General features: G+C 61.4%; 1 protein-coding gene and 1 long non-coding RNA gene across 4 annotated transcripts in view; both read left to right on the forward strand.

Annotated features, from left to right (window-relative positions):
* The window catches only part of ARID3C (AT-rich interaction domain 3C), a 104,730-nt gene that overhangs the window by 21,388 nt on the left and 57,847 nt on the right, over positions 1–25,495 (forward strand). The window lies entirely within an intron of this gene.
* LOC142013890 (uncharacterized) lies at positions 9,057–12,732 on the forward strand. Its single transcript, XR_012645819.1, has 3 exons — positions 9,057–9,094; positions 11,836–12,028; positions 12,660–12,732. It is a non-coding gene; the product is annotated as an uncharacterized LOC142013890 (long non-coding RNA).

Genomic DNA, 25,495 nt, shown 5'->3' on the forward strand with positions numbered 1-25,495 from the left:
GGAGTTCTGGCCCAGCAGCTCCAGGCCTGATCTCCAAGGTACTCCGCCCCACGCCCGAGCCAGAGCCTGACTGCCAGCACCCTGTTCTGACCACTGGGCCCCACTCCCCCTCTGGGAGCGCTGCTGTGCTGGGGAGGGTGGCAGCCCCGCTCAGCAGAGGCTGTGTGTGCCAGGGATGGGGAACATCCGTTTCTGGTTTAATGGCTGTCACAGAGGGCGGGGCCCAGAGAAACGCCCCAGTCCCGCCACTTGAGCCGCTCTGATGAGGCTGCTGAGCACGAGGGCAGATGGGCAGATCCGGCGCCACCTGTCATCCGTGGGACCAGCAGGTGGGGACCTGATTCAGCCCTGCCTCAGACGCCGCAGGCCCGGCCCTGACTCAGGCCCCCCACCCTGCGGGGGCTGCAGTAGGGTGATGCGGAGGCAGCTGTCCAGACGGCGCAGTTTGGTCTAGTGGGCAGAGCACTGTGCTGGGCCCAGGCGTGTGGCCCATTCCCCGGGGCCAGTCACTTGCGGTGGGCACCCTGCTCTGCAAAGGGCCAGGTACTGTATGCACCTGCAGAGCAGCCCAGCGCTCCCATTGGGCCCTGCCGGCTGCACTGGGCACAGCCCCCCATGGCGGGCGGGGTGGCCAGGGCAGCCCATTCCAGCCCAGGCCCTGCTGCTGAGCCGGGCTGTGTGAGACGCAGTTACTGTCCCGAACTGCAGCCGGCGAGCCCACCCCTGAGCCATTTCCCCACCACCACCTCCCTGCTGGTCCTCCCCTCAGCCCAGAGTTAATGGCTGGCTCTCGCCTCTCTCCCCAGAAGGTGGTGGAGGGGGACGGCTGATGCCTTAGGAGCATTAAACCAGCTCTGAGGAGAGCACACCGGCTGCAGCTCTGGGCGGACGGCTCACCGGCACCGCCAGGACTGGCTAGCCGGGACTCTCTCTTGCTGTGTGTCCCAGGCTCTCCAAGCCTTTACAAACCCGGCTCGGCAGTGCTGGGGCCATCTCCTTACCACCGGTGAAAGGCAGCCACCTCTGGGGGGTGGGCAGGTGCTCTGACAGCGGGCAGCCACTGCAGCCCACTGCCAGTGCGCCGGGAGCGGAAATAGAAGCCCAGCTACAGCCAGGAGACCAGAATGAAAACCTGGGTCCTGAGGAAACCTGCCCAGGGCGCTTTGATGCCCACAGGTGGCTCGGACAAGGCTCAGCTGAAGGACCCCCCCTCAGTCCCTGCTGCTGGGCTGGAGGATGCAGTCAGAGCTGAGCTGCAGGAAAAGCATCCAGTGCAGAGACCTCAGCCCTGGCTCACCATTCAGCAGGCCCAGTCACTTGCTGGTGCACGGCCCTGGGTCACTGCACAGCGCCTCCAAGCCTGCCTAGGCCTGGCCCCCACCTGCCCAGACCCTGTGCGGTTTACCCAGGAGCTCTGCTCCCCAAGGGCACTAAAGCTGGGGAACGACCCCGCCACCCGCCTGGCTGCATCGGAACGACCCCGCCACCCGCCTGGCTGCATCGGAACGACCCCGCCACCCGCCTGGCTGCATCGGAACAGCCCCGCCACCCGCCTGGCTGCATCGGAGGGACCCCGCCACCCGCCTGGCTGCATCGGAACGACCCCGCCACCCGCCTGGCTGCATCGGAGGGACCCCGCCACCCGCCTGGCTGCATCGGAGGGACCCCGCCACCTGCCTGGCTGCATCGGGACGACCCCGCCACCCGCCTGGCTGCATCGGAGGGACCCCGCCACCCGCCTGGCTGCATCAGAACGACCCCGCCACCCGCCTGGCTGCATCGGAACGACCCCGCCACCTGCCTGGCTGCATCGGAGGGACCCCGCCACCTGCCTGGCTGCATCGGAACGACCCCGCCACCTGCCTGGCTGCATCGGGACGACCCCGCCACCCGCCTGGCTGCATCGGGACGACCCCGCCACCCGCCTGGCTGCATCGGAGGGACCCCGCCACCCGCCTGGCTGCATCGGAGGGACCCCGCCACCCGCCTGGCTGCATCGGAACGACCCCGCCACCCGCCTGGCTGCATCGGAACGACCCCGCCACCCGCCTGGCTGCATCGGAACAGCCCCGCCACCCGCCTGGCTGCATCGGAGGGACCCCGCCACCCGCCTGGCTGCATCGGAACAGCCCCGCCACCCGCCTGACTGCATCGGAACAGCCCCGCCACCCGCCTGACTGCATCGGAACGACCCCGCCACCCGCCTGACTGCATCGGAATGACCCCGCCACCCGCCTGGCTGCATCGGAACAGCCCCGCCACCCGCCTGACTGCATCGGAACGACCCCGCCACCCGCCTGGCTGCATCGGGACGACCCCGCCACCCGCCTGGCTGCATCGGAACAGCCCCGCCACCCGCCTGGCTGCATCGGGACGACCCCGCCACCCGCCTGGCTGCATCGGGACGACCCCGCCACCCGCCTGGCTGCATCGGAGGGACCCCGCCACCCGCCTGGCTGCATCGGAACGACCCCCCCACCCGCCTGACTGCATCGGAGGGACCCCGCCACCCGCCTGGCTGCATCGGGACGACCCTGCCACCCGCCTGGCTGCATCGGAATGACCCCCCCACCCACCTGGCTGCAGTGGAATGACCCCGCCACCCGTGGGGTTGATTTGTTGGGTCTGATCCGGCTGCGGGAGTTACGATCGGGCTGGAAGCAGGCAGGAGGTGCTTCGCTGACCTGCGCTGTTGGGCTGCGCGGGTGAGCTGTGGAGAGGGGCTGCCGGCCCCCGCTCACAAAGAACCGGAGAGGGGAGGCGTGAGTTCACGCCAGCAATGCCAGATGTGTTTGTCCCCATGTGATGTCCCCTCCACACCTCTGACTGTGCAGTGGGGAGTTCGGAGGTCACAAGTAACATGCACCACTCACAGGGAGATGCACACGTGTGAACGGCTGCATGAGCCCGTGTGCTCAGCACTGCACACAAACGCACACCTGGCTGTGACCCAGCCCAAGCACGGTGCACGCCCACAGGCACGCCCACAAACGTGCAAGGCACACCAGCAGGCAACTGCCCCGTGGGACATGTGCCCAAGCAGGCACGCCCAGGTGCATGGCCACAGTCAGCACATGCCCAGGAGTGCACACGGGTGCATGCAGACCCGGGCGCAACACACACGTGCAGATGCACACGCAGATCCATGGCACACATGCAGATGTACGGGCGCATGCGCGCACGCGCACACGCACACGCACACGCACACGCACACAGATACACGGCCACAGGCAGCTGTATGGACACACATGCACAGGTGGTACACAGAGATCCATGGCCCCATGCAGATGTACGGGCGTGTGCAACACACACAGATACGCAACCACACGCAGCTGTACGGACACGCGCACACGTGGTACAGAGAGTTCCTTGGCCCCATGCAGATGTACAGGCGTGTGCAACACACACACAGGTACACAACCACACGCAGCTGTACGGACACGCGCACATGTGGTACACAGAGTTCCTTGGCCCCATGCAGATGTACGGGCATGTGTGACACACACACAGGTACACAACCACACAGCTGTACGGACACACACACATGTGGCGGTCTGGGCACACACGTCTACAACTCACATTCGGCAAGAGCCATTGGCGGCTGATGTGCAGGGAGCCGTGGTCAGCCCCCACTCCTCCCCGGGTGACACTGCTCCCACTCCATGGCTCAGCCCCTGGTCTGAGGCCGCCGGCGTCCTGCGGTCCCCGGCCCTCCTGCCCCAGAGCTGCAGCAGGACAGCCTGGCCGTAGCCTCCCTCAAGAAGTCGAAGGTCCCCCCGCCCCGCTGGCTCACACCCATCGCCCCGGGCCAGGTGTGCAGTGCAGTGGGTGGCTCCTCTGGGGATGGAAGGCACGGTGCCTAGGCCAGCGCCCTTCCCGCCCCAGACCCTGTCCCGCCCTTCCTCCTCCGGCTCAACGTGCCGGGGCCATGATCAGGTGGAGAATTCGACCCGGCGGTCTCCTCTGCTGAGGGTCTGCCCAGCAGCCGCCCTGCTAGGGAGCCTCCAGCTTTGCTCACGACGGGGCCGCGCCTGCTGGGTCCTAGCAGAGAGGCCAGGACCCGGGCTGGGAGTCAGGGCGCCTGGGGCTGTTCTCAGCTCTCCCTGTGACCTGGACCGTGTTGTGCCACCTCGCGAGGCTTTGGGGCAGGGCTTGCTGGGTATCGTGTCCAGGGAGTGCCCAGCACAACAGTGCCATGGTCTGGGCGCCCCTCCACCACCCCTAACTAACCCCAGGGGCATGGGGGGGGGGCAAGGTGCCACCGCTCGCGTCACCGATCTGCAGGGAGGAGCGGGGAGCTGCCAGTGTTTTCCAAGCCCTGGGCCGGAGCACGCAGGGTACGTTCTGGCTTCGCGGGCCCCAGGCACGGCTCGGCACGGCACGGCTCGGCACGGCACGGCACGGCACGGCACGGCTGTTGAGGGTGTGCTTTGGTATGGATGTGGCTGAGCACGTGGGAATTGCCTGGGTTTGTAACTCGGCATGGCCACGTCTGCCGGACAGCGTGTTGACAGTCGCAAGCCAGCGCCAGACGGTCGGGGCGCAGGTGGAAGCCACCACTGTATACAGGCTCTGTTTAGGCTGATGGGGGTGATGCGGCGTTGAGCTGGGAAGGGGTCAGCTGGCAGGAGCTGGGCAGGGCAGGGCGGGTGGCAGCTCAGTTGGGAGACAGCCACAGAGACCCTGGCCGGGGTGGGTCACGGCGTCAGTGTATAATAGGCGGCCACCACTGCTGGGGAAGTGGCCCACCCATGCAGCTGGCGAGCCCCAGGGTTCTGGGAGGGGCGATCTTTCTGCAGCCGTGTGGGGCTGCAAGGGCAGCGGGTCTCCCATCAGGCACAGCCACGGAGGGGAGCTTGTTCGGGGGCGGAGACGGTTGTGGCTAGCAGGTTTTACTCCGTTTGCCTGCCATGCGCGCCAGGCTGCAGGGCTGCATTGTTCCCCCGACAAAGGAGGCGAGCGCATGCCATTTTGCCGCTCCGGAATCCTTGAGGTCGTGAGACACAAGTGCACCGAGCTGACTGGACTCAGCCTAGAGCCTGGCAGACATTTCTCATCCCCTTGGGCACGCTTAGGTGTCTGTGCAGGCCGAGAATAGTGGGACCCTGGAGAGCCTTGCAGGGCGGATGGGCAGAGCTGCCCAGCAGGCTGGTGGGTCCTGGGGGAAGGCTGCTGGGTCCTGCCTGCACTTTGCCTGACTTTACTTCCACTTGTTACCCTGCCACTCCAAAGGCAGAAGACCCGGTGAAGAGGTGCCGGTAATGGCTGCATTTGTCCCATCGGCCGGGCTCGCCAGCAGGGCAGATTAGCGGGAGCAAGGAGCCGGGGGCATGTGGCTTTTGGTGGCAGAGAGCCAGCTGTTTGGACGATGCGGGCATTGGGCAGGTAGTCCTAAGGCCACTTCTGGTGCCCAGCAGTCCCCAGCCCCTGGTCAGCCAGCCCCGGGGCCATGAGCCAGTCTCGCCGCAGGTGCCGTTCGTTCCAGCAGGAGAGTTCCTGAGCCCGGCGGGTGAAGCTGCAGTGTGCGCGGCTCTCCCTTCCTTCCCTCATTTTCTGTGGTCCGAGCTTTCCTGTGTGTTTTCCTGTTTATCCGAAGGACCGGCCCCTTCTGCGCTCAAACAGCTGGCAATGCTGGGAGGATTAAGGAGCTGTGAGCTTCTGAAAAGGCGCACGCACCCCCTGTGCCTAGAGAGCAGCAAGAGATTCTCTGCTTTCCGTCCCAAACGTGTGGCTGTTCAGCAGCTGCCACGCCCCACCCCAGAAGTGGGCGTGTGCAGTGGGGCTCCCTGTGCGTGTCAAGCCCGTGGCGGTGGACCAACCTGTGTAAACGCTGGCTCTCACCTGGGGGCCAGTGCGTGGCGGTCCGGGGCTGCTGCCCTTCCCGCCTAGGCGCGCGGCAGGTGAGTGGCACATGGGGGCCCGACCCATGGGGTGCTGTGTGCAGCTGCCCAGAGCCTCGGGGAGTCCATTCTCCGTGGAGCGCTGGGGGTGGGGAAGCAGTGCAGACCAGGCCTGTCAAGCTTGGAGGAGCCAGCGGGTCACAGAGGTTAACCTGAACAAATCCCTCATTGACTTCCTGTCGGCTTCAGCCATGAACTAATAACAGGAGGATGGGGAGGGTGGGGGGGCAGGACAGGGCTGAAGGGGGAGAGGCTGGGGGGTGGGGAGGGACCCCCCATGGAGCTGCGGTGGGGTGGGGAGCCCACCCCCTGCCGAGGAGGCCTGGGCTGCAAGCCCCAAGAATGCTGCATCAGGGACTCTGCTGCGCTCGGGTCTGATCCTGCTGCCAGTGCCCTCGTAGTGGGCAGGCTGGTGCTTGTTGATTTCAGGGCCCAGGCCCTCCGCCTCCTCTCCACATACACGGAGTGGTGTCGCTGCCAGCAGGATCTGGCCGCACGGTGTGAATTCAGCGCAGCCTCCTGGCCTGCTCGGATGCAAGAGAGGCCGTGCCCACGCCACCCGCCCTGCCAGGGCTTTGTGCTTCCTGTGGCACATGGGTACTGGTCTCTCGCAGCCCGCGGGCCTTCCCTGGGGCAGGGGGAGCTGGCACGGAGGTGGCAGGCAGTGTAGGAGGGGTGAGGATGGCCGCCTCTGGGAACCATGGGGTGGCCAGACAGCAGCCCCCTGGGCCCCCAGTGCAGTCCCCTGCCTCTGGCAACCAGCACCCCAACAGGAAGGGACCGGACCCCTCCAGATGAATAGCTCATATGCAAGGAAGTTACTGTGTTCCCCTGCGGGAGAGGGGCACGTCCCCGCAATGCCAGCAGGACAGGCTCTTCCATTGGTAACCCGAGGCACTGGGAGCACTCGGGGGAGAGGGGAAGCGCTGCCCTAGAGCCTGATGCCAGCTGGCAGCGCACATGGCCTTAGCCTGGGTTTGTCGGTTCAGTCCCACTGGCGGAGGGGTGGGAGGTTTCGCTAAGCGCTGGGCGCTGCTGGCTGCTCGAGAACGGCAGGCGAGAGCCTGGCGCTGGGCAGTGGGTCGCTGGCCGGCAGACAAATGCCGTTAGCGAGTCTGCTGGAATCTGTCACGCGGGAAATTGGCCTGCTGGGGCAGAGGAAAGGGTTTGGGTCAGCGCCGGCTGGGCTGGGCAGGGCTGGGCTGGGGGTGTGTGCAGCGGATGCTGGCTGCCGAGACTTCCGTGCCTGCCGACAGGCAGCATGACAGCTCAGTGGCCGTGTAACGCACGGGCACCAGAGGAAAGTCACGGCGTGGCTTGGAGACCGGGTGGCCCAAGCCAAGCCCTGCAGCAGCCCCTCAGTGAGCCCTCTGCCGGGCAGCGGTGCCCTGGCCCCTGGGAGGGGGACCACACGGCAAAGCGGTGTGTCAGCCGTGCACGGGGAGGGGGGCAGGGGCTGGGTTTGCGGGGGGAGGGAGCGTGCAGAAGGAGGGATGCAGGGTCTAGTGGAAGGGTCCCCAGTGGCAGTGTTGGGGGCGGGGTGCCTGCATGGCTGAGCTGCTGACCCGGGATGCGGGAGACCCACATTCATGGAATCATAGAACGCTAGGACGGGAAGGGACCTGGAGAGGCCATCGAGTCCAGCCCCCTGCCCCAATGGCAGGACCAAGTACCGTCTAAACCATCCCTGACAGACACCTACCTAACCTGTTCTTAAATATCTCCAGCGATGGAGATCCCACAACCTCCCCAGGCAATTTATTCCAGTGTTTGCCCACCCTGACAGTTAGGAACTTTTTCCCAATGTCCAGCCTAAACCTCCTTTGCTGCAGTTAAATCCGTTGCCTCTTGTTCTATCCTCAGAGGCCCAAAAAGAACAAGTTTTCTCCCTCCTCCTTATGACGCCCTTTTAGATACCTGAAAACTGCTATCATGTCTCCCCTCAATCTTCTCTTTTCCAAACTAAACAAGCCCAATTCTTTCAGCCTTTCCTCATAGGTCCCGTTCTCTAGACCCTTAATCATTCTTGTCGCTCTTTCTGGGCCCTCTCTAATTTCTCCACATCTGTCTTGAACTGGGGTGCCCAGAACTGAACACAACACTCCAGCTGAGGCCTAACCAGCGCAGAGCAGAGCAGAAGAATGACTTCTCCTGTCTTGCTCACAACACACCTGTTCATGCATCCCAGAATCATTCCCTCCTGCCTAGGCCGCGGGAAGCTTTGTCGGACACTGGGCCAGTTACCGACTCAGTCAGTGCCTCAGTTTCCCCCCGGCAGAGGGAGGTGCTGATCCCTCCCGGGCCGGGGTGGAAGGTAAGTACCTCAGTGCAGGGTGGGGGCGGGGTGGCGGCAGAGAGCCAGCGTGGGAAGTAACGAGCAGAAAGCTGCTGTTCCTGCCCGGCTCTGCTCTGCACCCCTGAGCATGCGGCTGAGTAAAGGGCCAGGAGCAGGGGAGGGTGCGGGCACGGGGCCAGCGCCATGGGCCCCAGGCCAAGGGGCACAGCAGACAGCCCCTCCCTGGCCCGACGCCGGGTTAATGTTTGAAGCGCAGCCCCAGCGGGGCCGAGCCGATTGCCGTTATCAGCACTGATTAAACCCACTGCTCTCCACAGCTGTGTTAAACATTAAGCCTGGATGAAAGGCTGTGTTTGGAGGGTCACCCTGACTGGGAGACCCCCAAGGGCTTGGGGAGCCCCGGGGCGGCTGGCTCCTGCCCTTGGACCTGGAGCCATTAGCTGGCACCAGCAGGGAGTGCCAGGGAGAGGGGCGGGTACCTCAGCCATCTCCCCGTGCAGTGGGCGCAGGAGCTGGCCTGCACACGGGGCTGCCCAGGGCCCCCCAGGCCGGCTGCGTCCCAGCGGGAGGCAGTGCCGTGCACGCCGACTCGCCAGCAGCCCCGTTTAGTGCAGCTGGCCCTAGTGGAGAGCGGCTCCGTGACCGTTCACGTGTTAATGGCTGGCTCAGGCCCCAGGGCCGTTCCCCAGCAGCGGGCGAGCGGGAGTCCGCTCTCGGCAGGTTACGCGAAGTCAGCGTGCAAGGTCACCGGCCTGCGCTGAGCGGGGAGGGGCCGGCAGGTGCCCCGATGGAGATGGCACAGCAGACCAAAGCCCTCTGCTTCTCCCTGGGCAGCAGCCTCCTGGCACAGATCCTTTGGCCATGGACCAGCTAGTACAGCTGGAGCCCTGCTCTTGGGGTGAGGCTCCTTGCTCAGGGGGATTGGCTGAGACCCACCAACTTGTGTCACCAGCCAGGAGGGGAGCCGACAGCTGTCGATGCCCAGTGTGCGCCAGCCCAGGCCCTGCTGGCAGCGGGCCCTCGAGCTCGCCTCCTGTGAACCCCTTGGTTAGTGCTGTCTGGTGCCTGGGGGTCCCTCCCCCCCGCTGCACTCAGACCAGCCGATCTTCTGCCTGGGGAATGGCTGGGAGCTGGCCCTTTGCTCGTCCCGAGAGCCGCACCCAGCTGGTGGGAGCCCCTGGCTGTCTCTCCCCTTAGCAAAGGAGTGAGATGTCCAGCTGCTGGGGCACAGGAAGTCCTGCTGTGTGACCCTGGGCAAGCTCCTTCCCCCTGCCCATCCTCTGTTCTGTGCGGGGCTCCTCAGTGAGCCAGCCGCTCCGTGTGTTCGTACAGCGCCTGGCGCACCAGCTGGGGATCTCACTGCTCCCCCGACACAAATAGCTCCTCCGGGCTCTTTGCCCCTCTTTCAACCTTCATCCGGCAGCCTGCGGCACTCGCTGCCCAGACCCAGGAGGGCGAGAACTGGGAACACTGGGCCACCTGGACGGCTGTGAGAAATCCCGAGTTCGAGGTCAGGCCAAGGGCCGGCGACAGAGGGGTTGCACCTCTGGCTGCAGGGCGTCGGCTGGTCTCCAGCAAGCGGAGACTAGGGGAGACCTGCGCTGACGACCCCCGCAGGGCTCCTGCACCGTCCCCTGAAGCACCTCGCGTTGGCCACTGCCTGAGAGAGGGCACAGAGTAGGCGAGCCCAATCCGATCCCGCCTGGTAGTGCCTGTCTTTGTGCTCGCTCTGACAGGCCCCTTCTGTGCCCCCCACGGCCCTGCCGAGACCTGTGAGTGCTGCGATCCCACTGCCCTGTCCTCTTCCCGCCTGAGCCGACGGGGACGCTGAGTCGGGGTGTCTGGGGGCTGGACGATAGGCTGCGGGAGACGGATGTTTCTCCCCTTCTCCGCCCTCGGGGTGTCGGGGGTGAAAACTTGGCTCCTTAGAGGTGCAACCTCTTGCACGTCTCCTGGCACGGCCCACAGAGATCAGCCCCTGCCCCATCCCGCGCTGGGAGCTGCACAGGCTCCGGGGGAGAGACAGTGCCCATCCAGGGCCCCCAGCCCTCCCTCACCAGAGCTGCCCCCGGCAGCTGCTGTTCCCCTGCTCCCAGCCCTGGACCGCCCAAGCTTCCCCCGCCCCAGAGAGCCAGGTGGCCTGGCCCCAGCCCTGGGGGGAATCCAAGCACCAGCCCCAGGGGTCCCGAGTCCTGGGCTCCAGCCCCAGCCTGACCCTGAGCCACGAGGGCAGAGCTGCTAGCAGGAGGGGTGCTGGGGCAAAGTGTTGGTTGAGCCATGCCTGGCTCTGGGGCGGCTCCGCCCACGATACCTGCCCCACTGAGCTCAGACAAGACAGGCCAGGTGGTTTCAGGCATCATAACATCCTGCAACTCCAAGCACTGGGGCTAGAGGTCTGGCGGTAGAGCAGCCCCTGCAGCTGCAGGGCCGAGGAGCTCAGGGAGCCGTGTCCAGCCCCAGAGGCGTTAGCGGGGGGATGGGGGAGACAGCTAGAAAGAGGCTTGCCCAAGCCCAGAGCGGGACTTTGAACCCGGACTCCTGATTCCAAGCTCAGGGCCTCAGCTCCGCCGAATCAAATCACCCGGCCTCCCCTTTCCAGCCAGGGAGCAGCTTAGATAATTAGCTGCATGCAGGATCAATGCGGGGCCATCGCTAATGGATTAGCAGGGAAAAGATGAAAACGTTCACATTATTCCCAATCAATGAGGCCCTGATTAAGTGGATTAAAAACTGGCTCCTGGCCTCCGCACGGAAGCGTGGCTGGGGAGCTCGCAGCGAACGGGGCGCACCTCGGGGCGGCCCCCAGGGGTTGGTCCCTGACTTCACGGAAGTCAACGTTTTGATCAGTGATCTGGAAGAACATCCCAGAGGGTTCTGGTTACGGTCCATGGCGGGAGACTGGTGGCTGGGTGGGAAGTAGCCAGGACAGGGCCTGGAAGAGGGTCATCTGGACCATGTAGTGAGCTGGGTCCAGCCAACCTACCTGCCTTTGTAACACCACCAGCGCTGGGTCGTGCATTGCCGGACAAAGAATGAGGCTCACACATGTACAATGGGGGCCTCAGTCTGGGAACACAGCAACTGAATAGGCCTTGGGGGTGATGCTGGAAAACCCTGCGCCCCCCGCACGCGGCTGTGGGAGAAGGGGGGGAGCAGGGATGCTGACTTGCACAAGGGTCCCTGCATGCTACGGTGGGGAGACACCTGGGCTGCGACACCAGACCTAGTGACAGACCCGTCAGACGGGAAAGGATCTCAAGAGTCCAGCCCCTGGTGCTCACGGCAGGTCTCGGTACGATCTGCCCATCCCTGACCAGCGTTTGTCCGACCTGCTCCTAAGAGTCTCCTGCGATGGAGATGTCACAGCCTCCCTCGGCAATTGAGTCCGGTGCCTGATCACCCTGACCGGAGCTTTTCCTAATGTACTGCAGTGTAAGCCCCCTGCTTCCTGTCCTACCCTTGGAGGTTAACGAGAACAATTTCCCTCCCCTGTCCTTGTCAGGTACTGGAAAGCTGCTCTCCTGTCCCCTCTCAGCCTTCACCTCTGCAGACTAAACATGCCCCAGTTCTGTCCCTCTTCGCTCCTAGCTTGTGTTCTCTAGACTGCAGTCATGTTTGTTGCTCTCATCCCGGCTGCAGAACGGATGTTAACGAAGGGCGAAGGCGCAGGAGGGACTTACGGGAATGACCTGAGGTCTGGAAAACCTGCCCTGGAGAGAGAGAAGAGCATTGGAACAGCCAGACTGGGTCAGACCAAAGGTCCATCCAGCCCAGGGTCCTGTCTGCCGACAGTGGCCAGTGCTGGGTGCCCCAGAGGGAATGAACCGATCAGGTATTGATTAAGAGATCTCTCTCCTGCCTTCCATCTCCAGCTTCTGACAAAATGAGGCCAGGGACACTGTTCCTTACCCAGCCTGGCTAACAGCCATTGATGGACCTAACCTCCATGAATTTCTCTCGCTCTTTTTTAAACCCTGCTGTAGTCCTGGCTGCCACAGCCTCCTCTGGCCAGGAGTTCCACCGGCTGCCTGCGCAGTGTGAACAACTTCCTCTTATTTGTTTTAAACCTGCTGCCCATTAATTTCACTTGGGGTCCCCTAGTTCTTATATTACAGGAACAAGTAAATAACTTTTCCTTGCTCACTTTCTCCACATTACTCGTGGTTTTATAGGCCTCTATCCTATCCCTGCTCAGTCTCCTCTTTTCTGAGCTGAAAACACCTAGTCCCTCTAATCTCTCCTCATATGGGACCCATTCCAAATCCCTAATCATTTTAGTTGCCCTTTTTTGAACCTTTTCTAACGCCAATATATTTTTTTGAGATGAGGCAGCCACGTCTGCACGCAGCACTCAAGCTGTGGGCGCACCACGGATTTATGTAAGGGCAGTAAGATATCCTCTGTCTTATTCTCAATCTCTCTTTTAATGGTTTCTCACATCCTGTTTGGTTTTTTGACTGCAGCTGCGCACTGTGTGGATGTTTTCAGAGACCTGTCCACGATGACTCCAAGATCTCTTTCCTGATGAGTTGTAGCTAAATTAGCTCCCATTATATTGTGTGTACGGTTGGGGTTATTTTTTCCAATGTGCATAACTTTACATTTATCTACATTAAATTCCATTTGGCATATTGTTGCCCAATCACTCAGTACTTTGAGATCCTTCTGAAGTTCTTCACAGTCAGCTTTGGTCTTCACTATCTTGAGCAATTTAGTATCATCTTCAAACTTTGCCACCTCACAGTTTACCCCTTTCTCCACATTGTTTAGGAATAAGTTGAACAGGACAGGTCCTAGGACAGACCCTTGGGGAATGCCACCAATTACTCCTCTCCATTCTGACAACTAACCATTTATTCCTACCCTCTCTTTCCTGCCTTTTAACCAGGAAAGGATCTTCCCTCTTACCCCGTGACAACTTAACTTGTGTAAGAGTCTCTGGTGAGAGACCTTGTGAAAGGCTTCTGGAAATCCAAGTACACTGAATCTACTGGATCCCCCTTGTCCGTGTGTTTGTTCACCCCTTAAAATAACTCTAATAGATAAGTAAAATGTGATTTCCCTTTACAGAAACCATGCTGACTTTCACCCACCAAATTATGTTCTTCTATGGGTATGACATTTTATTCTTTACTATGGTTTCAGCTAATTTGCCCTGTACTGACATTAGACTTACTGGTCTGTAATTGCCAGGATCGCCTCTAGAGACCTTTTTTAAATGTTGGCGTTACATTACCTTTCTTCCACTCACTGGGTACAGAAGCTGATTTAAAGGCTAGGTTACAAACCATAGCTAACAGTTCCACACGTTCACATCTGAGTTCTTTCAGGACTCCCAGGTGAATGCCATCTGGTCCCAGTGACTTTTACTGTTAATTTTATCAATCAGTTCCAAAACCACCTCTAATGACACCTCAATTGTGGACAATTCCTCCTATTTGTCACCTACAGAGGACGGCTCAGGCTGGGAATCTCCCTAACATCCTCAGTCGTGAAGACCAAAGGAAAGAATTCACTGAGTTCCTCTACAATGACTTTGAGAACAACAAGAAGTCCTGTGGCACCTTGTAGACTAACAGATGTTTTGGAGCATAAGCTTTTGTGGGCAAAGACCTGCAATGACTTTGTCATCTTTGGGTGCCCCTTTTGTATATGGATGCTCTAGGTTCCCCAGTGGTTGTTTAGCAGGCTTCCTGCTTCTGATGTACTCAAAAACATTTTGGTATTGCTTTTTGAGTTGTTGGCTAGCTGTTCTTCAAACTCCTTTTTGGCTTTTCTTATCTCGCTTTTACATTTAATTTAGCAGTTTTTATGTTCCTTTCTATTTTCCTCACTGGGATTTGACTTCCACTTTTTAAAAGATGCTTTTTTATCTCTCACTGCTTCTTCTACATGGTTGTTAAGCCCCGGTGGCTCTTTGTCGGGTCTTTCACTATGTTGTTTAATCTGGGGTATATATTTAAATTGAAAGATCTACAGTTTCGCTTCCTGGGGAGAAGGCTGAGGGGTGACTTGGTCCTCGGCTCACAGTTGGTAACGGAGAGCTTTTCAAACGAGCAGACAAAAAATAACAAGCTTGGGGGGAGGGGCGATTGAACAGAGTGGAAACAACACAGATTTCTAACTGTGAGAGGGATTCACCACAGAGCAGCTTCCTATTGCTGAGCGGGTGGATCCTCTGTCACTTGGAGTCTTTCATCCCTGCCTGAGGGTTGTTCAAAAGCCGTGGGCTTCTGGGCTCAGGAGTCTGCTTGTGAAGAACAGGTCCCTCCACTGCCAGAAGGGCAGGAGAGTGGCCCGGCTGGGCAAGAGGCCGGACAAGATGCTCGCAAGGTGGTGGAAGTGGAGGATGGAGACGTAGATGGGTAGCAGAGGGTTGTCTGGAGCTGCCTGATAGGCTCAGTTTGCAGGTGTCAGAAGGGAAGGGGCAGTGGCTGGCCTACTCAGCCCAGCTCTCAGCAGCCGGGGACCTGGCCTGGGAGTGAGCTCAGTGCTGTGAGGGTGATCTGCCCCCGGAGCCACACGCCCCTCTTTTGTTTTAGTTCTGGTGGGTAGGAGGGTCAGATGCCCCCTTCCCTCCCCTGCCCCCCATGCTTTATTTCCCTGCAGAATTCAGGCCTGATCTGCCTTGCTTTTCCTGGAAGACTCTGGGAAGCACAGCACCGGGGGAGCTCTGACGTGGGAAAGCCTTGCGGTGGCAGGGGAGGAAAGCACCCTTGGTGGCAGATTAAATACACCTTCCCCATCAGTTGATACCTGTGCAAACTCCCCCTTCCAGTTCTCCAGTCCTCCAAGGAGACCTCCAGCTTAAACAGGGAGGGCAGCATTTGTACAGGGGGAAAAGAAAAGAAACATCCCAGACACCTCAGAGTCCAGTTCCCTGTGTTGTAAAAAAGCAGAACTGGTGGCTCCTATCCCAGGGGTCTCTCTGTGGGCAGGACACCTGAAGGCCGGCACCCTGGTCCCAGACACAGGGTGTGGAAGGGCGGGGTGCTGGTACAATGAATCATAGAATCACAGAATGCTAGGACTGGAAGGGACCTAGAGAGGCCATCAAGTCCAGCCCCCTGCCCCAATGGCAGGACCAAGTACTGTCTAAACCATCCCTGATAGACACCTATCTAATCTGTTCTTAAATATCTCCAGCGATGGAGATTCCACAACCTCCCTTGGCAATTTATTCCAGTGTTTGACCACCCTGACAGTTAGGAACTTTTTCCTAATGTCCAACCTAAACCTCCCTTGCTGCAGTTTAAGCCCGTTGCCTCTTGTTCTATCCTCAAAGGCCAAGAAGAACAAGTTTTCTCCCTCCTCCTTATGACACCCTTTTAGATACCTGAAAACCTCTATCATGTCCCCCCACCTACCCCCCACAATCTTGTCTTTTCCAAACTAAACAAGCTCAGTTCTTTCAGACTTTCTTCATAGGTCACATTCTCTAGCCCTTTGATCATTCTTGTTGCTCTTTTCTGAACCCTCTCCAATTTCTCCACATCTTTCTTGAACTGTGGTGCCCAGAACTGGACACAATACTCCAGCTGAGGCCTAACCAGAGCAGAGTAGAGCGACGTAAAGCTTCAGTCAAAAATATTTCTGCTGCTTCTGCCTGAGCTGTGCTGAGCCCTGTCTGGGGATGGTAGTGCTTAGATGTGGAAGGGCCAGGTTCCCGTCTCGGGCACCAGTACGTGACTTCTCCCCACAGTGGGTTTGTTCACAGAGCCTGGTACAAGTTAAACCGATAACAAGCTCTCGTACAGCATGTGCTGTCTGTTGATCTGCGCCCTTGTCCTATGTTTGTACAGCACCTGGCGCAGGCCCAGTGTGCAAGGTGGGGAAAGACAGGCCCCAACAGGGGAAGTCACTTGCCCCGGGCCAGTGGCTGAGCTGGGAAAAGAAGCCAGAGCTCCTACTCCATGCCGTGGGTTCACAGCCTGGCCCTTAACGGCGCTCTTGCCTGGAGGCGATAGTTCTCCATCCCTTCTCCCAGCAGCACTGGGCGACTCCCGCTTGGCATAACAGCACCTCACCCCCGTACGGCGTTCCCCATTTCCAACTCGCCCCGGGACGCAGAGCCCGTGCAGCCTGGCGTAGCCCTGTCCCGGTCAGCAGCGACCCTGGCTCTGAGGTGGCCGATGGTGCCTGCCCCTGGGGCTCTCCTTGCTGAGCTCTGGGCTCACCCCTGCTTGCCAGCCCTGCCCTAGGCTCTTGCTCATTCCTGACACCTGCCTGAGGACAGAGCCCGCTCCGGCCAGGAGGACGGGGAAGCCCATTTAGTAGCCAGGCAAAGGTGCTGATTCCAACCCAGGGCACGGCAAGCGGCGGCTGTCACCTCGCCCTGCCTGCCCAGCCTTGCTGTACGTGGCTCTGCCCCGGCCAGTGGCGAGGGATCATCTGTGCATCTCATTGCTCGGCGTTCCTCTGCCAGCCCCGGCGATCTGTGCCGGAGTCTGGTGCTCGGCCTCTCTGGAGGGACCAGCACGGACCAGGCTGTGGACTTGGCTTCTGCAGGGCCGACCGGGATGAAGCAATGCCCAGGGCAGAGCTGGCAGCTCAACCGGGGCCCTGCGACCGTAAGGTGTGTCCTGGGCCCCCTTGCCAGGCTGCCAGCCCCACGTCTGGCCAGCCTGCCCCCCTCGGAGTGCCGTCCGCCGTGGGGGCTGATGTGGGGGGGCAGGGGAGGGGGCCCCGGGGGGATGTGGTGGGGCGGGGGAGGGGTGTTGGGGGTCAGTAAATTACAGGCGCAAAAGTCAATATTTTATGAAAGGCTGATGGGGGGAGAAGCGGAAGGGCTCGTCCCCGCCCCCTTCATCAACCTGCTGGCCCCCGCGACCTCTAACCCTGCAGGAGCGGCGCCCATTATCCCCTTCCATCATTAAGCTGCCGCCATGGCAACGGGTGAGGGGGGAGGCAGGCTCCCTTGGGTACGGGAAGAACCACAGATGTGTTAGTGGGAGAGCCGGGCCGGCGTCTCCCGGCCCCACACCATCAGCCTGCGGGTCTGCCTGCCTGCTGCCGGGCCTGGGGGCTCAGCAAGCGCAGGGGTCTGAGCCTCCCCGTGCGGCCTGTCCTCGTCTTCCGCCGAGTGCCGGGAGCTCCGATACGCTCCCACCGGTGACTCCTGGACCCCAGCCGAGTGGGCTGGCCAGGGGGTGCTATCTGCCATGGTTAACGATGGACATCTCCTTCCGCCTAACTGGCAGGATTTTCCCCTGCCGGGCTGCTGGGAAGGGCAGGGAACTGGCGGGGGTATTGATTCTGTGGCTTGACAGGTTAATACTTCTGTTTATCGAGGAATATAGCTACATCGATGGCATTAAATGAGTTACTAATTATATCAATCCAAACACGATTAAAAAGGGTCCCGCTCAGAGGTCGCTCCCAGCCAGAGAGAACTGCATGATTGCACAACTGGCCCTGTGCAAGGTGCGAGTGCGGCCATGCATGTGGGCGTGTAAATGTGTGTACCACACACGGGCGTGGGTGCATGTGTGTGCGCGCAGCTCCATCTGCACGTTCCCCCAGCATCCCATGCCAGCCCACATCGGCCCCTGGAAGCCGTGCAGCTCCGGAGTGGGCCTGGCGCTTGGGGCTCCAGGCGGTAGCGGCTAAGCACGTGGGAGTCCTGTTGAGCAGAACGCGGCTCAGTGGAGGGACCACCTCTCCAAGGGGAAACTGAGGCACAACAAAGTACGCTGAGCGGCATCGCTGGGGAAGGGATGTGACAGGCCCGTAGGACAGTCCCGGAGGGGGTCTTGTGAGGTGTGAAGGCACCTGAGTGGCACAGGGCAGGGGCAGAGAGGAGGGGGAGGCTGCGGAACCAGCCAAGGATGGTCTGTCGGAGAAGCGATACAGCTGGACACGCTGGGCCCAACCTGCAGCACGTCCGTCTCCCGGGTGTTTCCCACGCACACCCAGCTCTGCCGGGCAACAGTCTGGGGCAGGGAGGGGCCCAGCTGCGGCTGGGGTGGTGCTGACGCGGGAGGGGGTCAGGGGCTCCCGGGCAGAGCAGACCAGAACTCTGGCCCCAGTGGGGCAGCCTTTCCTGCCGGGACTTGGGGGGGGTTGGTATTGAAGCAGGGCGTCTGGGGCGCGGGTCCTTTGGCATTGTGGCTATTTCCGCCTCTGGGCCTGAGGCTTTGTGCTCTGAACCTTTGATCCTCACCATCCCAGGGCAGGTGTTGCAAGAGCCGGCTCTTAATCCAGGCGTCCAAATTCCAGCTCCGCGTCTCCCGCCCACTCACTCCGCATTCCGCCTGCGGTGTCGGGGGTTCGGCGTTCCCCTCTGGGCCATGCTGCTGCTGTGTGCTGAGAAAGCGGCTGCGCTGGCAGGCTGGGTGAAGGGATCCTGGCACATCCCTGAAGAGCTCCAGCGGCGAGCCAGTGCTTGCAATGTGCCGGGAGAGCCGGGGCAGAAACGGCTGGAGACCAGCCGGGGGATGTTGTTAGCTATACTATGGATTAATGGGATGCAATCCTGAGGGCTCTTCCCCCCCGCTGCAGGACATTAGCTGAGGAGCAGCTGGTGGGGAAGCGAAATGCCCCCCGTGGGGCTGCACTGCACTCTGGGGTGAGCCGCTTATCCATCCTTCGGAGCAGAGGCTGGCCGAGATGGAGCCTTGCTGGGATGCAGAGCAGCGGGGGAATCGCCTGCCAGCCCCACGTTCGGCGCGGCAGGAGACGTAGCCTAGGCTGGGAAGGTCCTGGACAGCCGCTGTGGGCGGGGCGGGGGGGGATGCTGCCCTGGCTGGGGCTGCCCAGCTTTGTTTGCTGTGAAGTTTTGGTGGCCGTTCCAGCCTCTTGCTTGTCCTCTGGGAGGGGTGATAGGCAGGGCTGCCGTATCGCCTCGCACCATTTCCGTGCAACCGTCTCACGGGCCCGCACACCTGTCTGGAGCGCAAGCAGTCCGCGCACGGCACCCAAACCCCAGCCTCTTCCTTGGGCCCATAGGGGGCGCTCGGGAATGAAGGGCTGTCATCCCACCTCCCAGTGCTTTCTGTCCCGGGGCGAGCTCAGGTCTGCGGCTCTGGTGCTCGTGCCGGCCTCGGGATTGGCTCAAAGGGTCTGTGGCTGGGAAGGGAGGAGCCCAGTCCCTAGTCTGACCTTGGCATGGCACTGGGGAGAGACCCTGGCCCTGGCCATCCCGCTGAGGAGCAAATATTTCCTCCCTCCCATGCGCGGGGAGCCTCGCCGTAGGTTGTGGTCGAGCCAGGGCATGTCCTCTAGAACAGGGGTGTCCAAAAGAAATGTAACAATCGCCACAGCCTCTCCCTGCCCAGAGCCAGGCACCCCCAGCCAGACACCCCCACCAGAGCCAGGCGCACACCCCAGAGCCAGGCACACCCCCCCAGCCAGACACCCACCCCAGAACCAGGCACACACCCCAGCCAGGCACACACCCAAGCCAGACAACCCCCAGAGCCAGGAACACACCCCAGCCAGATGCCCCCCCCCCCCGAGCCAGGCACCCCCTCCAGAGCCAGGCACACCCCACAGTCAGACAATCCCCCCCAGAGCCAGGCACACCCCCCAGCCAGACACCCCCTCCAGAGCCAGGCACACCCACCCAGAGCCAGGCATACCCCCCAGCCAGACACCCCCCTGAGCCAGGCACACCCCCCCACAGCCAGACCCCCCCCCCAGAGCCAGGCACACACCCCAGCCAGACACCCCCTCCAGAGCCAGGCACACCCCCAGCCAGACACGCCCCCCCCAGAGCCAGGCACACCCCCCAGAGCCAGGCATACCCCCCAGCCAGACACCCCCCTGAGCCAGGCACACCCCCCAGAGCCAGGCACACACCCCAGCCAGACACCCCCTCCAGAGCCAGGCACACCCCCAGCCAGACACCCCCTCCAGAACCAGGCACACCCCCAGCCAGACACCTCCCCCCCCCCGAGCCAGGCACACACCCCAGCCAGACACTCCCCAGAGCCAGGAACACACACCCCGAGCCAGGCGCGCACACACACACACACACACACACACACACAGCCAGACACCCCCACCCCCACCGAGCCAGGCGCATGCGCGCACACAAACACACACACACCCCCTTGCAAAGTGCCGGTGACTCACTGGAGGCCCCCCCACATGAGCTGTCCTGCAGCCCCTGTGCCTGGGGCCACTCCTAGGTTCGCTTTTCCCATGAAGGGGTGGGGCGCGTGCATGCAGTGGGGGAGGGTGCTCCACCTGTGTGGCTCTCACAAGCCGCTTCGCACCCCGCAGGGTCCAGTTCCCCACGTGGGGCGAACACGAAGCATGTGGGGCCCTGCGGCCCTAGACGGAGACGGAAGAAGGTCTGGACTGAGTCAGACCAAAGGTGCATCCAACCCAGTGTCCTGTCTGCCGACAGTGACCGATGCTGGGTGCCCCAGGGGAGTGAACCGAACGGGGAATCACCAAAGCGATCCCTCCCCTTGCCCATTTCCAGCTGCTGGCAAACAGGCTGGGCACCGTCCCCACCCAGCCTGGCCCACAGCCACTGGTGCACCAAACCACCATGAATGTGTCTCGCTCTTCTTTGCACCCTGTTACTGGCTGGGCCTTCCTAACCCCCTCTGGCACAGAGGCCCCAGACTGGCCGTGCGCGGCGTGAAGACGTACGGCCTTTGGCTTGTTTGAACCTGCTGCCGGTTAACTGCCTTGGGTGACCCTGCGGTCTGGTGTGAGGAGAAGCACTCAGGACCTCTTCCTTACTGCCCTTCTCCACACCCGTCGGGATGGAAGGGGCCTGTGTCGCTTCCCCCGTAGTCATTCCTTCTCCAAGCTGAGCAGCCCCACGCCGATTAATCTCGCCAGTGTCGAGGTGAAGCCCGCCTGGGGGGCAGGGAGGGAGCCCCCCCCGACCCCGGGGAAGCCATTGCACCTCCACCAACATGCACCTCATTTCCTGTTTGTTCTATTGCCCAGCACTTGGATCTCCTTCCGCCTTCATCTGCTAGAGCCAAAAGCCCCCTGGGCTCACACGGCTGCAGATTGGGCTGGCCTGCGGCAGCTTCTCTGCAAGGAATGTACCAGCCTCCCTTGTCTCTCCTGGGCGCCGGGAGTGGAGATAGTTAACCCAGGCCAGGGCGGTACATCGGCGTGTGGGAACAGGTGAGGCAGCCCCTGTCCGCAGTGACAGGGCCCATCACCTTCCTGGTTCGAGAGACAAACGCAATTATCAAAGGCTTGGAGTCCGCAGGTCAGTGTGTTCTCCGAACACCTCCAACCCTTCCGCCCGCCGCTCTGCCTGTTATTTCACTCAGCCCTTGTCTCTGCTTAAAAGCTGACCTTTGCTCCCTGTTTGATGTAACATGTTTATGCATCTCAGGGCGCCCGCAGATAAAAGGTTAGAGGTTAATAAATGGTGGAAAAGTAGATACCAAAGCTTTGAGGTCACACCTGTTTCTGTTGCTTTAAGTTCCATGCTGCAAGCGCCCAGGCGGATTGTAATTATATTGCAGCACGAGCATTCCTGCCTTTTGATGAGGATAATTGAGAGGCACCGCCCGGGGGGCACAGGGAGAGAGACATCCAGATGCCTCCACCAGATAGCAGACGCTGTCTCCGGCTGTCACGCATACACGCATGTCCACCCACACACGTGCAGGCGTGCACCCACTGCCAGGCACCCGCCTGTTAGCCAACGCTCGCCAGGCCCATGAGCTCCGGGAGCTCAGGCATTCCCGAGCACCCACGTTCAGCTGGTCCCCGACAGACACCAGCAGTGCAGAGCTGACCTGCTCCCCTGCTGGCCCCCCGCTGCCCGCTGCTGGGTTTATCAGCACACACGCGTCACCCAGACGGACATGAGTGTCTGTAGCACCCGGGCCCCTCTCCACACACGCCAGGCGCCATGTTGCTGCCAGGCCGCCTGACCCGTATGCCTCCCATCTGTGTGCTTGTCAACACGCACACGCCAGCAGATGGGCACCCCGTCGCATGGGATCAGCGTGCTCACACGTGCACCTAGGCAGAGACCAGCCCACATACATCCCACAGCCAGAGTTTGCCAGCTCCACGCTCCCTGAGCTTTCATTTTATTATCCATTGTGGGCATGGTCGTGGAACTTGGGGGTCGCCAACCAGGACCCTGTCGTGCCAGGTGCCGTGCGCCAGGGTTCCCACTAACTTTTCCCATCCGGGGTGGGATAAATGTTGTTTGGTGTGCCGAGGCATGTGTTGATGCGCACCACCCATAGAAACACAGGCTCTGCTCATCAGCCGTGCGGCGTCTGAAACTCCCCTGGGCAGCCGCCCCAGTGCTCAGGGTGCAGGGAACCTTGCCATGCAAATACACGCCGTCTCGCCTTCCTCCCAGGGCTAGGCACAGCTTTACCCGCTCACCCCACCATTTATTCATTCTTGTGTCGGTTCGGGTGAGGTGACCAAGTCTCGTCCTCGCCCGCCGTGCCTGGCGGCGGCAGGAAACACATCCCTGTGGCTGCCTTCTCCCCGGTGCTTTGCCTGCAGGGTCTCCGGGTCGGCCCCCTGGTTTCATGCTCCTGGTCTCCCTGTGTGACGCCCGGCGTCGGTGCTGCGGGGCTGGCAATGGCATCCCCAGATCTGCAGGGGGAGCCGCCTGCGGGCAAGCTGGCGGGGGGCTGCTCCTTCCGGGAACGTGTCCGTCGGTGTGAGCGCTGCCCAGGCGGAGCCGTGAGGCAGCTGAGGGTGTCGAGCTTCCACGGAGACGCCCCAACGGTGGGTCCCTGGCTGAGGATTCCAGAAGCTGAATGCTCTTGCGGGGGGTGTAGACGTGCAGGAGAACGAAGCCGCCCCCATCTCCATCGCAGCCTAACCACGCTCAGACGGTGGCGGTGAGCCACCTCCTGCGGGAGGCTAGCCCTTGGCCCTGCCTCCTTCTAGCTGAGGCCCCGCCCCCACCATACCCCTCACCCCAGCTGCCTGCCCCCCATCCGTGGGCTGCCCCATTGCAGCCAGCCCGGGAGTGGAGGGCGAACAGGCAGCCTGGCCCTGCTGGGGGAAGAGCGGGCAGCTGTAGAGTGTGGGGTGGAGCGTGGGCAGGGCCGTGCCAGGCTGGTGAGGGCAGCTTCGCCTCCCCGGCCCATGCTGCTCACAGCCGCAGAGCGTGCCCGCGGAAGCCGACGGCAGCAAGCCAGGCGGTGCGGCAGTTCTCGCAGCTGCAGGGGACGGAGCCGCAAGGGGCTGCAGATTAGCTTTGGCAGCAGGGCCTGCTCGTGCCAGCGGTTCCCCCCCGGCGGGTGCAGCATTTATAACGCGGGCGTCTGCTCATGGTAGCGGGGCTCCGGTGGGGATAACTGGAGTCATCTTCAGCTTCTGTGAGTCCCACCTAAACGTCAGCCCAGTTCCCTTCCCCTCCGCCCCCGGGGTCCGGATCCAGTGGAATCGGGCTGGTGTCGGGGTGGGCTGGGAGCTCGGTTTGGTGGGTTCCTGAGCGGATCAGGAGTCCTCTCTCTTCCAGGGGGCCTGCACAGTCAGGCTTTGCCGCCCGCCTCTGGGAAGCTGTTCCTATGGAGACTGCATTGCCATGGGGATGGTGTGATGGAGACAGACATTTCCTCTGCAGCCTGGGCTGTGCGCTGGCTCCGCTGGAGGTGTGCTCAGACCCAGGGGAAAGCCCCAGTGTGGAGTCACACCGCTGCGCCCCCGCTGGGGGGGTGTAGCTGGCAGGGGCCCATTTGCCACGGCCAGCCAGGCCGAGTGGGCACCTGTGACTGGTCTCGGACTTCTTCCTTAAACTGCTGCCCCTACTGTGTGTGTAGCAGGGCCTGAGTCGGGGCGGGGGTCTCCCGCCTGGCACGTAGCTGGGCCTGAGTTGGGGTGGGGGGGTCTGGACGCACCTGGGGTTCATCTCTCCCCAGGGGCCGAAATCATGGGGCAGAGGGGCAGGTTCCGCCCTGGCACAGGGGCGTCCGGTGGGGGTTCAATGCTTGTTTTCCCGACACCGTGGAGACTGCAACAATATCTGGCTTCTTGTGAGTGCTGCATTGCGTGTGTGTGTGTGTTCTGCATTGCTCTGTGAATGTGCGTGTGTGCGTGTGTTAGTTTTTAATGGCATTTTCTAGTGGAATTGTTTTTAAATGGCTTTGTTTTGTTCTCCCCTGATTGCTGGCTGGGATTCCTTTGTAGGGTTTGGAAATCCATTCCCAATTGCTGAGTGTTGTTTCTTTCAATGGGTTTAACTTCTTCCCAGCTTCGCCAGGAGGAATTGGTGTCTGTAGCGGCTTCGATTTGCGCTAATTTTTCCTCCGTGTGCTCTGACTTTTACTGCTGTGCATTGATCTGGGCTGCTCGGCTTGTCCTGCTCAATGCAGCAGGGGCCAGTTTTATGCTGGAGGGACCCTTCGCTTAGCTCCTTAATGGATGAGAACCTGCACCCAGCCACCTGTCCTTCCCGGAGAGCCGCGCTCCTCTCCTGCTGGCCATGTGGTCAGGGCGGGGGCGTTGCTCCAGGACAGCAAGGCTAATGCTGACGGCCGTAGCAGCTGTTCAGAAACACGTCCCTTAGGTTTTCGGTGCCGAGGGTTTTCCAGGCTCTCTCGTTTGCCTTTGGACATGCATGTACAGAGCTGCGGCTTGGCTGATCTCTGCGGGCTTTGTTCTGGGGCAGGGCCAGCGCCCGCTGCCTGTGCTCCCATACAGGTGGGCAGGACTGGACTAGGAGCCAAAGTGTAGGTCCGTTACGACGTAGCCACTCTGAACCCTTTAACAGAGCGACAGGAAAATCTGCCTAGGACATCTCCTCTTCCTCTGCCACCAAGAATGTGTCGGCTGAGGCCTTTGGCGCACACATTCACCAGCACACCCCTGGGCGCACGTAACACCCACCCTTCCCCGGAGCATCTCTGGGCCTGACGGTGTGAATGACCCCCATCGCACCGGGCCGTAGCCAGGATTAGCATCCTCCTTGCTTTGCAGGAGGGCGCACTGAGCCCCGGCTGCTTCAGGTACAACTGCAGTGAAATCACCAGGGACGAATTTGTCTTGTGATGTGACATGACCAGTTTATGCCCAGTGAGTCGGTGGCAGAGCCCCAACTCCCCTTCCCGCTGCATCTCTTCGCTCCCAGCACTGTGCTTTTTCCATTGCACAGTGCTGCTTGTGTGGAACGCAGAGGAAGAGAGACGGGGGGTGCACAGATTCCCACAGTCCCTAACACGCACGCACTGAGCAGTGCACTCAGACCCTGCCTCCCGCCTGACACACACTCCTGCCTCCCTCGTGCAGGGCTCTGGGAAGTGTCCCGTGCCCTGGCTGGGCGAGCAGCTTCAGCAGCCGGCCCGTACCAGTCTGGGGAACAGGCCGAGGGGAAGGGGTTTGCCTGTTGAATATGACT

This window comes from Carettochelys insculpta, chromosome 5 (assembly GCF_033958435.1).
Source record: "Carettochelys insculpta isolate YL-2023 chromosome 5, ASM3395843v1, whole genome shotgun sequence".
Taxonomy (NCBI): domain Eukaryota; kingdom Metazoa; phylum Chordata; order Testudines; family Carettochelyidae; genus Carettochelys; species Carettochelys insculpta.